The sequence below is a fragment of the Poecilia reticulata genome, chromosome 4 (assembly GCF_904066995.2).
Source record: "Poecilia reticulata chromosome 4, P_reticulata-male-v2, whole genome shotgun sequence".
Classification (NCBI taxonomy): Eukaryota; Metazoa; Chordata; class Actinopteri; order Cyprinodontiformes; family Poeciliidae; genus Poecilia; species Poecilia reticulata.
In genome coordinates, this window is record NC_088833.1 from 25507993 (window position 1) to 25520278 (window position 12286).

A 12286-nucleotide genomic window follows, 5' to 3' on the forward strand; every position below is an offset into this window, starting at 1 on the left:
CTTTTTTTTCCACTGTTGGTTCCATAAAGGTATCAAAGAATACCAATACATTAGAAAATGTAATTAAATGCAGGTGTAGGATGTTGTTACGCGATAAAACTACCTGGTATCGTCAAATAGCTTATTGAATTGCAGATAATTAAAGTGTCAACTGAGTTCTGTACGTCTTTCGTAATAGATTCTCGGCAAACAGAATCGAAGTAATGAATGGAGGCAGTATCTCGTATTTTATTCCGTGTCATTTTATTTGTGTGATTATGCTTAAATTAACTGGTACGTCTGATATGCAGCAGGCGAAACGTTTGTGTAAATAGATTTTTGTTTTCATGCAAAGTTCATTTCAAAGATTAAACCCAAAAAGTTTGTAGAACGTGCCAGTGATGTTGCTGCCAAAATCTTTGCAGTTATTTTCACCACTAGTAGTAATAGGTATTATTAAAGAATAAAAAGGAATTAGTCATAATTGTCAGCGTAAATCAACAAATTAGGTCGCTTTTTATTGGGAGGAATATAAAGTTTATTGAGTCTTGTTCTTGCAGCATTCACTGCTGCGAATATCTTCACTTATGCTTTAAGCTCAGGCACATTTTCCAACTTTAAATTTGTCAATTTCCTAAAAATAAACAGGGGGATTCCTCTGCTGTTAAGCAACATTTAAGTTAGAGAGAAAGCAAAACCAACTGAGAAAACCTCTCCGCACAATAACATGAAAACAGAAGCAACGAACCATAAGAATAGATAACACAACATACCTAAGGCCAAAGATCATTTGAAGAAGTTTTCCTATAGCTCAACAAATTCATGGGAAAAAAAATCTTAAAGCCACATTTCATTTAGTTTTCCATAAAACCTTTGTGGCGTGTAGCGCTTGAGGAAACCATTCCAACCGTAAAGTGGCGTGGTTTCTTTTACGGTTGGAACATGCAACAAAGCGCATGAGGGACAGGTGAAAAGATGATGAGGTCATAAGGAAACGGGATGGTGAGGATTATTGAAACATCTCAGACGAACCGAATGCTTTCCAGTGTGACGTGGAATAAAGATCATGTTTGAGTGAGACAGTTTGGAATCACGCTAACCGCTAATTTACAGTTTTTATCTAATAGATAAAAGATAAACTATCATTGACCCCTACTTTGGAAACCGCTGGTCTAGAGCTTTGCAAGAGAAAGAGTTGTCCTGCTGAAACAGTTATTAAAGTCATAGCTTTCACTCTTCCGCTTACAAACCGGGTGTCAAGTTACCAGAGCAACAAAAGGCACACGATTAAAAAGAGAAAAGAATCGCATTTCAATCAAGTACATTTACTAGTGAGCTAGCATTTCTATTTGTTCATTCCCAGAGCGAATCACAATTCACACGGTAGTTTCTCCTGCTCTCTACATTCAGTATAATTCATTAATATGACATTTCTATCGTTTCCTAAACCACACCAGGCCAAACTGTTAGATTTTTTTTTGTCTTTTAAATCAACTTTCTAATCTAAAACTAACCACTGGACTTTACTAAATCCATGTGCAAACTCAGATATTAGCTTACAGAACCAGTTAATGCAGGATGCAGCCAAGCAAACATTTAGCAATTCTTCAGCTTTGCCCATCAGACGCCTTCGGCATTTATTAAGCTAATCGCAGCCACACCCGCCTGCAGTGTCTCCATGGAAACAACCAAAACAGCAACAACACAGCGCTTCATACAAATTAACATTTCTTTCGCATTGTACGTTGTTGTAGTGTTGGTTGTTGCTTCTCCAGATTTCCTCAAATAACCGTGCACTGCATGCTGTGTTCAAGTTTGTCGTTTTCCCTAGATTCTCCTCGTCGTGTTTGCTTCCGTTATTGCTGTCCAAACTCACATCTTCTGAGCTGAAGGCCTAAGACAAAAAGGTGACTTTTTCTTTGGTTCTAGAACAAAAACAACACACGCAGTTCTTTCTGAATTGACATTGTTGACAGATTCTCTGAGATTTATTCACAATGTTTCCAGCAAAACTGTAATGGTGACAGGACAAATGAAGGGGGATTGCTGATGTGGTTTCCAGTGCATGCTCAGTGCATAAACCAATAGCAGGAATGTTTAAAGTTGCCTGGGAGAACATTGTTTAAACCACAACCTCGGTTTTGAATTTTTGTAAAAAAAATAAAAATAAAATAAATAATAATAATAAAAAGTTCTTTTTTCCCCGACCAAAAATAACATTTGCATGTGGGTGAGAGGCTCAGATGCAGCAGTATGTTTTGCAAAAACTACAAAACCTTGCTGTGGACAAGGCCCAAGGCAGCTAATAAAGCGAAGCCATCTTTGCTGGTATTACAATTATGCATGCATGACACAATGTGGCTAAAACCCTCTCTGAAAAAGAAGACAGTCGTTAGAAAAGATTTAAAATTAATACCTTGCTCAGACAGAGCTTTGTGTTGACATAACGGTAAAAATCGCCTTCTTTCACCCGAGAGGCGACATTTTTCAGTTCAGTTTTCTTTAATAGGCCACAGAAAACATTGTGATTCATATTTCAGGTGAAAAGGAATGGATAGAAACACAAAGGAAGAGACAGATGACGCATGCGACGGACGAACGTATGGATGTTTATTTTACTGGCGACAGAACTTAGATTAGAGGGGAAGGAAGACTGATATCCTCGCTCTTAAAATAATGAACGCAAAAACAGGATGTTTGAAGCACAACCACACAAAGAGAAGAGATAGTGATGCTGTTTGCACAAGACTTGGAGAGCTGTAAAAGAATTAGTGTTTACACCAAACCAGTTGTGGCATAAAAAAAAAAGCATAAGTAAACAAAAATGACATATTTGTGTTAACAGAGCTGTGTTATGATAAAGACATAATCTTTTAAATTGTACTTTTGTTTTGAGTAGAAGCCGCCATGCCAATTGAGCAGAAGCACTGTAAAACCAGAATGAGACGAATTCAGTTTGATTAATTTGAAAAAAAATTTTTGGGACGTCTTTCCAATCAGATTTTTGTTTATCTCGACAATCTACTGAACAATGTATCGTTAAATGTCAGGAGAAGAAGAAAACTAAATCAAGTGACAGCTGAGGCATGAATTCTCCTTCCAACTCTTGTTGGTGTAGCGTGCGTTGAACCATAAACATCATGAGCTGCATCAGGTCGCTTTCAAGAGCTTTGAAACCCTATGCCAAAACTCAGCGCCGATCACAATGTGGATTGAAGCACGATATGCATAATAGCACAGATTGGATTAGCTACAAAGCTAGTACTTGTTTTAAATTAGCAACGTTTCCTGTTTCAGAGGAAATGTGTAATTTCTGAAAGCACAAAGCATAAATCCAAATTAGAACTCATGAGGGTCTTGTGAGCAATCTCTCTTGAGGGGCTTAAACCCGTTAATACCCACAATTTACTCAGCGAAGAACAGAAAGCCTTGAAATCCTCTGCAGGTGACAGAAACCCTGGGAAGTGAACAGAGCATGTGTGCTGCAGCCTTGAATTATCGTCTTCTCTTATTGTTATTTCATCTGTTCCCGATGCTTCGCTTTGCCAGAGCGGGCCTCCACTCCGACCACAGCGACTTCAAGGCTCAAAAGTAAATCCCACTTTAAAGGCTGAAACGCTGCCACTTTAAACACAGAGGGTCTGATTCCTGAAGCGGAAACAATGTGGATTGGTGCTGGGTCATTCTTATAATATTTCGAGATGCAAAGCGATAGGATTGCGTGGTCGCATCCGATACGTCTGGTGTGTATGTTAAACTGTCGATCTGTTGTTGTTCCAGAGGTTGGCTAAGGACGTTGTGTGTGCAATTATCAGAAGAGCTTTAGTGCCTGCTTTGGATTTTTATTTGTTTCACCTCAGATGACTACATACAATTCAGAATCAATTCAAAACCAAAATAACAGGCTGGAATTGCCAAAAAATGTTGACAGTCAGTATAATTTGTTGAAAGCTAACCTCAATATTTGCCTTTCACATTGATCGTGGTAGGCTGTAAACCCAAAGGAGACAGTGGAGTCTTTTAGGGACTGTCCGCACCCACTTTTCAAAAACGCCACGACGCAAAAAGAAAACTTCTGGGCTTGTTACAAAATGCGCTAATGCCCACGTGTGCCTCAGTCGCTTGGTACAAGCGAAGATCGCTGCCTTTGACAAAAGCACGCTAAATTAGCCGTGATATCAGCGTCTGTGGTTGTGCAGAGTGCTTGCATTTGATTCGCAGCCTTCAAAAACTTGTTCATTGCACTGTCGCCTGAAGCACAGTTGCATGAGTCAGCCAGGTATGTGAAATGTCATCAGGAGAACGCATCGAAGTGATGCTTTGGAAGAAAAAATGTTTCATCGCACACTGAAAACTGTCATGTTGCAGAAACAGGAAATTGGCAATGGAGCCATTCTCTGTCGACTGTTGCAAATCCCTGCTGGCATAAACATTTTATTTCTTAGTTCATATCATCTGTAGCATGTTTGTTTCGCTTTGTGCACAGTGCATTTCCTAGAAAATTACCAGCTAACTGTTGCTGGCAATTTGACACTGTACAATTTGAACCAGAAAAGGATAAAAGTAAAATTATAGAAACTGATCTAATAAAATAACAATTTTCTCAACTTTTGAAGATGAAAAAAAAGAAAGAAATGCATGACACACCATCACTGTTTGAATTTAGCATTTTGCCAGGGGGAATAATCTGTCTGAACTAGTCATCATGAAATTGGAAAATAGCTTGCATGTTTTTCCAATTATATTCCTTAAGTTTGCTCTGAATCTGCCTAACCTTTGCTTGCACTTGGTGGGGTAAGGTGGGCATGTAAAAATGGTAAAGAGTTTAACTAGTCCTGGCATGACCCTCAGAACCAATCTTTCTTTTGTTCATGAACAGGATCTCAAGGAGCAGAGAGTTTGGAACTTCAGGGCACAAAATCTGTAAAATGCACTGATGTGTTTACAGCCAAGTGTGACGTTTCACCTGGAAACACATAAACAGAACAGGAGTCAAGCTCTGAAATCACCATCTATGTTCTGAGCTATCATCATTGTTCATGAAGGGAAATGGCACATGTCAGGTTTTCAGTTTTATTTTGCTCTTACTTTGATTGTTCTCATGTTGAAAAATGTTCAGCGGCTTCATTTCTGAGCAGCCCACATCTCAAATGTGTATACACACACGCACCTACACACACACGCGCGCGCACACACGCACACACACGCACACACACACACGCACGCACACACGCGCACACACACACACACACACCATCTTATGGAAGTTCTCCAGAATGACTAAAAAAATAAATTATTGTATTATTGTGTGACTTCCTTTTGATTCAAAGCTGTAGCTCTACCTAAAAAATATATTTGGTTAATCCAAAAATCTGTCCACAGCACCTAATTACTGCCTCTTAATGACTGTTGTCGTGGTAATCTGATGGTATCTAACTGAGGGAGGGACTTGTGATACGCATCAAGTATTTGCTACCATTGGATATTGGAGTAAATATTTTGAACCGGTAAAGAGTTGTTGATAAATGCTTAAGTTTACTCCCTTTTCGTTTTTGTTTTTTTGGTCCTGACTGAACAAAAAAAAAAAATCACAAAAAAAAACAGGTGTGGCTTGAACAAAAAAATTGCAAAAATATCTAAAGAAAGAAAACCCAGAAACATCTTCAGGAGTTTGGCACGTTGTCAGAAAAGCCGACGGATCCGAACAGCCATGGAGGCGTTTAGGTTTGTGAGAAGACGTTTAACAGAGGAAAGGACCAGCTTGCAGTAGCGGTAAGTAGCTGTTATCACTAGTTAGTATTAGTTATAAAAATTAAGTAAACACTACAATTTTTTTCTACAGTAGGAGAAGTTTTGTCAAAAAAGCGCAACAGACTAAATGTCAAAATAGGAATAGGAATCAAATAAACACAAAAATGTATTTTTATCACATTTTACATTTCTTATTTCAAATTGCACTTAACATGTCCACTTCAAAAATACACCTGAACAGGGCCACAACACTGTGGTGTTAAATTTAAAGAAGTTGTAGAAAACTTCAAAGTGTTTTACAAACTAATCCACAAGCATTCTTTTAGCCAAAATACAGAAAATAATTCTTATTCTGAAAAAAGCAATAATATCTGGGAAAGATTTAACTTCATATTCACTGTTACAATATGAAGAGTTGCATGTACAAAATGTCAATATCCGTATATTTTATCCACCTATTGTGAAACCTGTGCATGTTTGGATGAAAACAGAGCTGATTTCCTGGCAGAAATTGAAGAAAGACAAAGCTCTGAGAGAAACAACTCTCAGTTTCTCTCTGTTTTTAGTTTTTATAGTAGCCAGGCTTGAGAAGCTCCCTTCACACAGATATGTTGTGGGAAATGGACCCATGTTATTTCCAACTACTGCTGAGCTTCACTGACTTTTCCATCACTGTCATCAGTCTTGCTAGATACAATACTCTCACTGTTACCTGTAACATTCATGCATCACTAATTCTCTTGTTTTAATGTAAAATGCTCTGTACCTGCTGCCATATAGTGGTAAGAAAATTACATGATTACGCTGCTAGTCACTACTACAGCAGACACTTGATGAAGATGGGATTATTTGCAGACAATTCATTTTCAAAACATCTTTTAAAACCAATTACTGTATTTTTCAGACTATAGAGTGCACCTTACTAGCACCTTCAATTAAAAAAAAAAAAAAAACTGGAAGATGCTCTCGGTTTTCCATAAGGAGTGCAGTGCATGATTATTTCTACCACTGGCTTCTTGGCTGCTTCCCTGAATATTGCTAATCTCGCCTGGCCTGTCAGCTTTGAGGGATGACAGCGTTTTGGTGGGTTTGCGGTGGTGCCATAATCTTTCCATGTTTTATAAAATGGATTAAACAGTGCTGTGTCAGAGGTTCAAAGCTTTGGATATTATTTTATAAGATAACCCTGCTTCAGACTTCTCCACAACTTTAACCCCCACCTGCCTGCTGTTCTCCTCACGACATTGGTTATTCGCTAATGCTCTCTAACAATCCTGTGAGGCCTCCACGGAGCATCTGGATTTTTACTGAGGGCAAACGCACAGGTGTACTCGATTTAGTAATTTGGAGACTTCTGAAGGGGAGTAGTTATCCTGGATTTTATTTAAGGCTATTAGGGTAAAGAAGGCTGAACACAAATCCACTCAGCAGTAAAAAAAAAAAAAAAAAAGGCAAAACCAGGTATCACCCTTGTTCCAACTCACAATTATGCTCAGATTAAAGACATTAAATACTCGTGTTGTAGATAAATATTGAAGCAATTTTCACTCAGAGCTGCAAATGTCTTAGCTGCAAATGTCTTAGCTGCAAATGAGGTTTATTTATATGTTCAGACCAACAGATGATTGATGCTAATGCTAATTATAAGGAAGTTGTATTCCTTCCTTCAAAGTGTTAAGGACAACAGAAAATCTCAGTGTTCAGTTGAATTTTTTTATGTGTAATTTTTTTAAATCAGTATATCAATAAAATATATAGATGATTCCATAACACTAGGCTTCACTGTTACAATACAGAAGAAGAAGAAAAGAAAGAAAGACCTCCCAACACCAGAAAAAACACAACCTGAAACGACTCAACTGTGGAACTGGGATGAATGGTTTGATTGGCACAGATAACTTGGGGTAAATACTGGGACTTCCAAGGAAATTGGAGATTGAAGTGAACTCAATACTTTGCTTTTGTCTACCTTGGAGCACCAGCTAAATATTTGATGAGCAGACAGGTGATACCCTGTTGCCCAATGGAATGTTACAGCAAATGCTGGAGCACTGGTTTTGTTTGCCAATGTTGAAATTGTTTGGGTAACAAGGTATTCCTTCCAGTAAAGAAAGAAAAAAAAAACACAACAGTACAAAATCTGTTGACACTGTTAATGGTTGCATGCCCTGATCTCAGGGCATGCAACCATTCACAAACATTGGCTCACGTACCAAAATTTAACGAGGCTAAAAAAAAACAGAAGGTTGTGATGGCGGACTGTGAGGGCGACTGATAAGATTGAGTAATCATTGTCTTAATCTGAAATCTCTTATCTATTTCACAGCCAAAGGTTGCACAAAGGTTTTACTGTTGCACCACATTAAAATACATTCTCTTTCAATTCTAGGCTCATTGGTCCATTGGTTGGTTTTCCTGAAGGACATTCAGGAAATGGATTATCCGAATAGCCTGTTTTCAAATAATGCTCACATTGTGTTATTTTATCTTGCCATAAAGTTACAGTATACAACTTTTATAGCTCTTAGTTATGGTAACCTTGGTGAAGCCAGAAGGAAGTTGATTATGACCAACTACCAACAGTGATAAGATAGAACCTGAAAAGTAAACTAAATGCAAAGGAGAAAGCCCATGTCATTACAATACAGTCACCAGACGAACCCAGGTTAAGAACCACTGCTCTACGGCAAGCAGAGGCAGGGAGGGCAAGGACCAGCGATTGTCAAAGTCAGTATTTAGCACAAAAAAGAAAAAAATACTGGAGTATACAATACTGGAGTACATCAGGAAGACATACAGTTGTGAACTGGTAAATCAATCCCAGAGTTCCTCGATTTGGAAACTCCCATCAATGCCTAGAGAGCTCTAAGACTGGAGAACAACTCACGGATGCTCAGGAAACGGTTCTGAACCGTTTGCTTGTTGACCACAGAAATCACCTCTATCCTCAAGTGGTTTGTGTCCTTAATCTGCACCCCTGTTGCATTCATGTTCCCATCCTTTCTGTCTGTGTATCTATGTTCATGTATGGACATGTGCTTTGCCGTGACGACACGGGTTTTCTGAAGTGTACAGAAGGTCACAGGGAAAGAAGGGGGAAGGTACCCCCGCACCAATCCAGGGACCAGGTAGCAGATTTAGGAACAACATGCGGCAGATGTGGGAATGAAACTGCATGGACCACAGGGAAGAAAATGTCCAAGATTCAGCATGTCACACTTAACCCCAAACTACAATAACCACACAATTCAACACTCCCTAAAAACCCACAATACAACAGACTACCTACCCACAGTCGCAAAGTTTCCCCAACACAGCCATATACAGAGACTGTGACCGGTTTATGGCCACAAACACCCATAGAGGCACAAAAACCACCCACAGGTCTATCAGAAAACTCATCCCTGCCTCCATCTAGGCCAGCACTTAACCATTTCACTAAGGCATAGCAACTTCTAAGTGTCTAGCTGTCTAAAAAAAGTTTCCCTTAAAGTTTGTTTAGCATTTTGGGGGTGTTTACACCAACGTTATGGGAGCCATCTGCTTGATTTCTGGAGCTCTGACTCCAGCCTCTTAATGACTTCTCACACATAAGGCCTGGGAACAGAAGGTTCCCTCTTACCATACGAGGAAGTGCAGTGTACCTTAGATAAAACTACCTCCCCCAACACCCATACCACAAACACATGCAAACCCACAGCAGCCATCTGCACAGGCACATTTACAAGCTCATCAGGCCTGTGCCATCTTTGCTTGTTTCCTCTGTGGGGTTTGTATCTCATGGCGTCTGAGTGGCAACCCCCCCTTCCCCCAATGACCCCTCCTGCCTCCTTGTCCTGTCAGGGTGCACTCAGGGGGGGGGGGGTACATGTTTGCAGCTTGAGTAACTACTAGAATGGGTGGTGACGCATAAAATATTGCCCATATGCTGCACTCTTGCCGTCTTTTTTTGTTTTTTTTCCCCCCACCACATCTCATGAGTTAACTGAATTTGGACGGTAAAAAGAAAGAAAATGTGAACTCACTCACCGATATCCTCAACTAAATACTTCAACACAAAAAGCAGATTTAAGTTATCAAGGGCATAAGAGTTATTGAAACCAACCTTCAGCACATGAAAGCAAAATTGATAAATCATGAAATAACAGCAAGCAGTTTACTCAGTTTTATTCTTTGCTTTTACTTTCCTTTCCATGCCCAGGCCTGGTAACTTCCCGATATCCAGGATCAAGAAATCTCTTAAATACGTCATGGAGGTGTAGTTGATGGTGAGGAGATGACGCTGAGACCCAGGTAGGATGATGAAGATGAAGATGTTTAATGATAAAGATGCTCAAACAGTCCAAAAACAGGCGGCACGGCACAGAAGTAGCATGCAGCTAAATACCGGTAGCACTGACAACAAAGACTGACACGATGAGCTAATGCCAGCACAGGACTTCACAGTTCAACTGTGCAGGCAGACTGACTAACTAACAAAGACAACGTGGACGTATGTTACACAAACTTAGACAAGGATTCGACGAAGAACACAGACAACAGGTGAGACTAAATACACACGGGGTAATTAAGGGAACGAGACACACCTGGGAGACAATCAACAGGGAAGACGCAGAGACAGGACTCACAGGGAACAGGATCACAAAGAAAAACTCAAAAATAAACACACAGAAACACGGATCATGACAAAATATAATCTATCTGGCCGCATGATCTGTTAGCCTACTGAAAGATCACGAAAGGCAATGGATCACGCACCGATATAAAACAAATTCAAGAACAAAGCAGAAAATAAGTCACTGACATCTGCAAGTCATTAAAAAATAAATAAATAAATAAATAAATTTTCTAAAGCCTTGGGCCTTCAGTAAACCACAGAGAGAGAGCTATTATCCACAAATGGAGAAAAACTGGGAAAAGTGGCTAGTCCACCAAAGATTACTCAATAAACACATGCAAAAGGTCACAATTTAATTTAGACCATCTAAAGCTCTGCTGGCCTCACTTGAATCAGACACACGAGTCGGTGTTCACCAGCAGGAAAGAGATCGGGGGAAATAACGGCTTTTATGGGAGAGATCCAGGTCAACGGCAACCGCTGACAATAACAACACGTCTGAATTCCCGTCTGAAAACATCTTGAGCCGCAAGAGATGGGACAAAGAAAAAGAAAAAGACGTTTTTGGAAGTGTGAGTCCCATTAGATATGTAACAATAATACAACGTTGTAGAAAAAGAATATTATGGTGATAGTATTTTATTAGTTTAGAGGGATTGCTGAAACTGTAAATCCTGAAAGGACAAATCTATCTGATTTCAAGCTTAAGTGTACTTGGCTTGTCCAATCATTTTAATCAGCATAGCAAGTCTAGCAGTGAATTCCTCAAAAAATAAATAAATAACATTTAAAAAAGTAAAGTTTTGGAGTGGCATAATCAAAATCTAGCTCTTTATCAGATTAATATGCTCTGGATGACCTTCGTCAAGCTGCTGAGGCTTGAACATCTTCCAGAGTGTTATATTTATAATGCTAAAATTAAAAATTTTCTAAGAATAATTCACCAAATTTCTTATGCAGTGATGTAAAACACTTATTACACATCAGCGGGTATTGCCTTCTTTTATTATTTTTTTACATAGGGCCATGTTGTTTTCAATAATTTTTTAGTCTTAAAGGGAAAAAAAACTTTTAAAACCTGGCTTTTTGTATCCACTCAAATATTTTTTTTCCTTTGATGTAAAACATGTAAGTGTGAAAAAAGAAGAAGCAAAAAGCAAAGAAAAAAAATGAACGAATCTCAAAAGGAACAAAAACATTTTTACTGTACTGAGTTTACGGGAAATCACACTTGCTAAAAAAGCGACATAAAAGCATCGATCCCACGATACGTTTCTTAAAGAAGAACAAAGTTTGTGACAATGTCGGCTTTCAGCCTCCAGTCACGGGAGTCCAGCGCATATGGGAATGTGTTTCAGTGTACATCAAGGCAGCCCTTATTTCTCAAGCAGGACTCGATGCTATCTGCGTAAACAATAGTAGATGACTGACAAAAAGGGACAGAGCCCGAGCATCACATGTTGTAAGCATGAAGCATCACATGAGGCAGAGAAGAAAAACAAAACAAAACATTGTGATCCGGTCTGAGGGAGGGAGTTGGGTCATTTAATGGAGACCCTGGAGGGATGTTGTTAAATACTTCTTTTCTCAAAATGAATCCAGTGTTTTGGGCAGCTTCGCCGTGACCGCAGAGTTACTTGTCTCGCTGGCTACTTGAAGCGGCTCTTCGTTCTCTGGAAATCCGGATCAAGACACGAAAACGTTCTGCTCCTGAGCAGAGAGACGGGCCTGGGATCTCTCTGGTGGCCACGGTTCACAGGCCCCTCTGTTTCCTTCCAACCGTGTGCTAAACGAGGCGGTTTTTCACATTAAACTGCCAGATTTACCACAAACCGTGTTTTTTAGGAAAGCAACATGCTTATCAAATTTACAACCACACCGAGGAACCACAGCTTGTTGAGCAATTGGAGACACCATATATCAACGCAGGACCTGCAG